The sequence below is a fragment of the Ixodes scapularis genome, unplaced genomic scaffold (assembly GCF_016920785.2).
Source record: "Ixodes scapularis isolate PalLabHiFi unplaced genomic scaffold, ASM1692078v2 PGA_scaffold11__112_contigs__length_91849675, whole genome shotgun sequence".
Lineage (NCBI taxonomy): Eukaryota > Metazoa > Arthropoda > Arachnida > Ixodida > Ixodidae > Ixodes > Ixodes scapularis.
The window spans coordinates 86,512,320-86,518,319 of record NW_024609837.1 but is presented as its reverse complement, the minus strand read 5'-3'; positions in this window follow the sequence as shown (position 1 = coordinate 86,518,319).

The window sequence follows — 6,000 nt, the reverse complement described above, 5'->3', positions numbered from 1 at the left end:
AACATAAACATTATTAATGAACAGCAGGGCCCATTAAAGCCCCTTCATGTTTCAAAAGTAGCGCAAAGTGCGTCGATGCACGAGGCACGTGCAACTTGCATCCCTTGGGAAGGTCATGGCGGCACAGCGCAGCACTGAGCTAGATTTCAGACGCCATGTTCTTTCCAGAAGTGGCGCGCTGAACGTGTCTCGCGCGTTTCCACAACAATGAAGGCGCCACTTTTCCCAGGATACAGGGGCTTTAGGGCCCGTTTGCTCGAAGCGCTAACCGCGGCTAAAGTTAGCCGCAGTACATAGGAGAGGGATTCTGAGATCATGTGACAGGGATCGGTAGGGATGCGGGAAAACATGGCGGTGCCCCGCAAAGTGAGCGCCGCTCGCTTCGGAACTAATATGTCGTTGTAGCTGCAATATCGCGCGCGTTAGTCAGTAACTAATGGTGCAGGAGGCTTTCGCTTTGCCTTACCTCACTTAAATCGCAAAGCATGAGCAATGACCTCGCCGCATTTTTTAGATAATATTTCGATTCTGGCCATTCTTAAGCCTAAATGAACACGATAATTGTCGGCATGCATGGAAACGTCTTTGGAAAGTGGATTGCCTTGACTCAATCGGCCTTGTATTGATAGCACACAAATTTCCCAAGCACCGAGGTGCATGCTACGAGTGTAGTTGCAGGCATTGCGCGTGCTGGCGTATGCAGTAGTAATATACCCGTTGCTCTGGGCAGGGGGCGCGAGCGCGTCCGGAAGACTTACGCAAGACGCGACCAAGTTTTGCTGGCTGCATCATCCGTGTGGCGCTGTAACGTTCGATTTTGCACGTGCCACGTTCGAATACAAGCCGCTGTCAGCATCTGTAGATGTGCGCTAACAAAACGTCTAAAAAAAGTTAAAAAAAAAAGAACAGAATTATGCTGCTTGCGGCCGCAGCGTTCCATTAAACATTCCTTTCATATTTGCTTTCTTTCACAGCTTCCGCGAGCGCGTATATTTCACTTTACGTGATAGTGAAGCCGAAGCTACTCGGAAAAGCGCGTCATCCTGAACGATGCTCGCACTGCACGAGCGCGCGTGCTTGGCAGGGACGCGGAAAGCTCGCAGCTCGCTCTTGTAGCCTCTGCTACGCTGGAACTTAGAATGGAACTGAGTAGAAAAAACTCTAGTGGGGAAGCGTATTGATGCATGTTCGAAGCGCGAGCCAAATATTCTATTTTGCTCGCCTACAGCGCTGCTCAAAACTTGTGAGCTACGGGCCTATCGTTCTAAAGGAAAAAGTCTAAAACAAATTTTGCCTTGCACGCGCGTTCGTCCAAGTCTTATAATGATTATTTACTTCGAATCTTTTATAAGAGGAAGGACAGCGAGCGCGGATCATAGAATTACACTTCCAGCGTTCTTCTCGATGCTTGGGTAATTTAGAAAAAGGTCTGTCGGGGCGGGACGCTGGTCTTCTTTTGTGTACTATTAATATCCGGTCGATTGAGTCAAGGCAATCCGCTTTCCAAAGACGTTGCCATGCCGACACTTATCGCGTTCATTTAGGCTTAGAAAGGCGAGAATCGAAAGACTATGCAACAAATGCCGCGAAGTCATTGCTCGTGCTTTGCGATTTAAGCGAGGTAAGGCAAAGCGAAAGCCTCCTGCACCATTCGTTGCTGACTAACGCGCCCGATAGTGCAGCTACAACGACATATTAGTTACAAAGCGAGCGGCGCTCACGCACCGGGGCGCCGCCATGCTTCCCGGCATCCCAGCCGCCAGTCACGTGATTTCAAACTCTCTCTCCTAGGTACTGCTGCTAACTTTAGCCGCGGTTAGTGCTTCGAGCAAACGGGCCCAGGTTTTCTTTTCCGCCAGCTCTGCATGATGGTCAATTTACCTCGTTTCTTTATACTGGCTACTGCATGTCAGGAACATCGGTGGTTTTGATAGAACCGAGTTGGATGGACATCTGAGAATTCGAACTTATTAGTTAATACACTGAAAGCGACACGTACTGAATACGTGTAGCGATGTAGGAGTGTGGCAGATTTAGAAATATAGAATTTTTTTAATTATAAGCTCGACCACTAATTCAATCTGAGTATTCTTAATCCTAAAGTCAGATTGAATGGAAATATGTAACCAGATGCACCACTCGCTGACAGTAACTCTGTCAAATGGCCACAACAATTTAAGATCCCTCCTCCAGGTCATACTTCAGAAAAACTAATAGTTTATTTTTCGGTTAATATTGGTTAAAACCGGTTACCGGTGAATAATTTACGGTTCCGGTTACGGTTACGGTTTTTATAAATATCAAATAACGGTTTCGTTCCGGTTACGGTTACAGAAAAAATTTCGTTCCTAAACGGTTTTCGGTTTCGGTTACGGTTACGGTTTGAGTCCCTGGTTCTAAGGCCCTTCCCGCATGCTTTTCAATGGGCGGAAGGCGAACAAAAAGAGTTCGAAATAAGGACTTAACGCAGAAGGCCGCATTTCTCCAGCGCCTCATAATTTGACGAGCCTTGCACGAAAAGCATGTTTTTAGACCGGAGTTTGGAGATAGTTTTTTTTTACAACATGGGTCTAAAGTATCAATGTGCCGACCTGAACTCGCAGTTATTTATGCAGACGATACAAGCCTATTTTTCTCTGGTGATGTTGCTAAAGTAATATGCAAACTCTGCTCTAAAAAAGGTCTGAGGTAATTCGGCTCAACGTAAACGCAACAAAGGCGAATGACATTTTATAGCGAGTTCGTTTCACCGCCCTCGTGCCCACGCGTGCCCACTCGCAGCGTGGAACGGGTTCGTTTCGGCCGGCACTCCACGAGTGGTTGCACTCTCCGAGTTCGTTTCAGTGCTGATACCCCACGCGTGCATGCACTCGCTGCACCGAGAAAATCGGGAGTGCGCCAAAATGCAATCCCGTCATGCCTCGCTCCGGCGGGGCCGGCGAGGAGCAGGAGCAGACGACGAGGGTTCGTCTGCTACGATGTGTCGCGGAACCGAACGGAAAAAAAAGTAGATTTTCTGATAGAAATCGCGCCCCGCGGACCACGAAATCAAACGCGAGCTTGAATTGTGAGCGTCTGCTATTTTCCGAAGGAAGCAATTGGACAACCCGTGATTTATTTGCAGGTTTTAAATCACTCTGTTGTCGTACAAACGCTGAAATATACCAGTGTGTAAAGAAATGCTCAGAACAAACGTAACAGCGGCCCCCGAGATGTCTATCATCACCCGTGTGCGGGTGGAAAATTTAACATTTGTCGGCAAAACTCCCCCAGCAGAAACCTCTGTCTGCCCAATAAGCATCAGAGAAAGCTAAAGATGGTAACTTTACCCGAGGATTGGGCAACATCATCATGTTTAACATTTACCTACGTCAGCTAACTTGCCCCGTCGTATTTTGTTCGAGAAAGATCTCGTTCTCGACGCCCTCACCAAGGCTAATTTCTGATCCACCTATAATGACGATCCAAATCGAAAGTCCCAGTTTTGCTGGATATTCCAACAGGCTATTTTTAAGCCGTACCCTTTCAGTGGTTCACGCATAATACCATGCTCAAGCGGATCAAGCTTCTGCTCGGACAGCATCATCAATTTACGCCGTCTGTAACTATCTCTACGGCAGCCGAGCTGCTTGAAGTCATCGCAACTATAAACTACAGGTTGCAGCGACCAACGTTTTTAGATAAACGTTGGTAGCCGACTGCATTCTCGCATTCTCACGCATCACTTCGAACAGAAAGGCGCTAGTTTCGGTTTGAAGTCGGTACCTTTTCTACAACATAGATGGCGGCAGCATCAGTCTTTCGCACTCGGTGCATTGGGCGAGTTCGTTTGAGTACAGTTTTCCGTGCAACACTCTGTGAGTGCGATGCATTCTGGGAGAGAACTCGAACGGTGCCAGTGCGTGTGAAACGAACTCGCTATTAGCGAACAGCGACATTTGAGCGAATAGACGGTTAACCCATCCGCCGCGCTGCGCTTTACGCCGCTTCGCGGCGACAGTCTGCGGCGGCTCATTACAAAAATGTGAACCCATTTGGCCCACCCAAAAACGCCGCTTTGCTGCGTCCGACTATTCGCTAAAGTACGTCATTCGGTCAAACGTGGGCGTTCGCAAAAACGTCATTCGATCAAGTGAGTGCCTCCCCAATAAACCAATCGTGGTAAATCATACTATCCGACTTGCCACTTCGGAAATTGAACTAGGAAATAAACACAAAACTTTAGGTGCATTTTTTCCGGAGCACTTGACCTGGGAATTTAATGTCAACTATCTAGTTGGTTAACTTTCTCGAATTTTCGATCGTTGTCGGAGTGTTTTACACCCCAACATTAAGCTACAAATTTACCACGCTCTATTTCAGTCTCATTTAAATTAATGCCATCTCGTGTGGGCTACGACAAAAACTAATCTTCAAAATGTACTACTACTGGAAAACAAAAAAAAATCGTACACAGAATTTTTGTTTACAAAATTTAGAATACTTCCTGTTGCGAGCACGCAAGAATACCGTTTACTCTGCGATCCGTTTCTCACCTGACGCATATGTAGATGTTTCGTATATAATTTCAGAACTCAAAATGAAGGAATGTTTACACACGCCGTACAGATCGACATATGTGCTTCCTCAATCTCGCACAAACTACAACTTTCAGTCACTACATTATAATGTATCATGCTTATTAAACAGTATATTACAAACAACAAACATATACACGTTAAAGAAAAAAGACCTCCGCTTGTACTGTGTGTAGCTTTGCGTAGTGGGATTTTAAATTGCATGTTTTTGCTGCAATCTTTTCTTAAATATATACATATAACATGTTTTTTAGTGTCAAAACTGCTGCCAATGTAAAGGGATCCCAGACCCAGTCAAGCAGTTTTTTTAACAGCTTTTCGTCTGGCGATCCCTCCAGTTTTTTGGAAATAAAGATTTGATTTTAAACACCAGTGAAACAAGTGTACACAACTTTGCACCACCACCCATTGAAAAACAATTTTCCTGTTAGAAATATGCACAAAGAACAGTATCATGAGATATACGTGGAGATAAGCCAGGCTGATAAGTTGACTGCATATGGTGCCAAAAACGCTTATACTGGTGAAGAATCACTCTCTAGGCATGGGTGGTTTGAAGCGACCCTTTCAATGTTCGAGAGGACCCAAATGGCGATTGCAACAGCCAACGTTACCACGGCCTCCATATGTGCAAGCGTAGGTAATGCCATTGACGCATTAAAACTTTGGTTTGGGTTAGTTGGTCCATTGTAGGTATAAGGTTTAAAGGGATACAACAACGAAATTTCGGCGCTCATTTTTTGGTCTATGCGTGTTCAAAAAAGCACCATCAAATCGAACATACCAATATCTTGTTAAAAAAGTCACGAAAAGGAATTTTAAAACGAATTAAACGATTAGCAAAGAGCACCTGGTGGATGTCGCTAACGCCTCGCTTCTAATGCCCGTCTAGCAACCTTGGCAGCTAGTGACGGAGGTTGTCTCGCCTCCGGCCACGACAAGAGGGGCAGGAGGAACTCCCCTCTTCCCGAGAATGCCTTTTGTGTGTCAGAAAAGTCACTATTGTCCCCCTACAAGATTATAGAAGATTAACCCGTCCCTCAAAATTTGTACAAAAGCAGCCGCTTCGGTGGCTGGAACGACTAGGCCATCCTCTCAACGTCAGCCTCGCCGTAGCTTTGCTCGTCTTGAGACGACCTACGTCACGATTGCGTTGGATGTCACGTGGTCTCCGCTGGGCCTTCTCAGGGCGCTTGCCAGAGTGGGCCGTTTATAACGAAAAATACAGCCACCAGGCTCAAAATACAAACGTGCGATTGTCATTTACGGATATTGTGGATCATATTCAACCTATTTTTGAACACAACGGGAATATTTTAAATTTCGTTGAAGTATCCCTTTAAAAGCACAAACAGACAGGGACAATTGAAAATAACACAAACGACAGGGACAAGGCACTACATTCCCAGAGGGTCATTGCCTC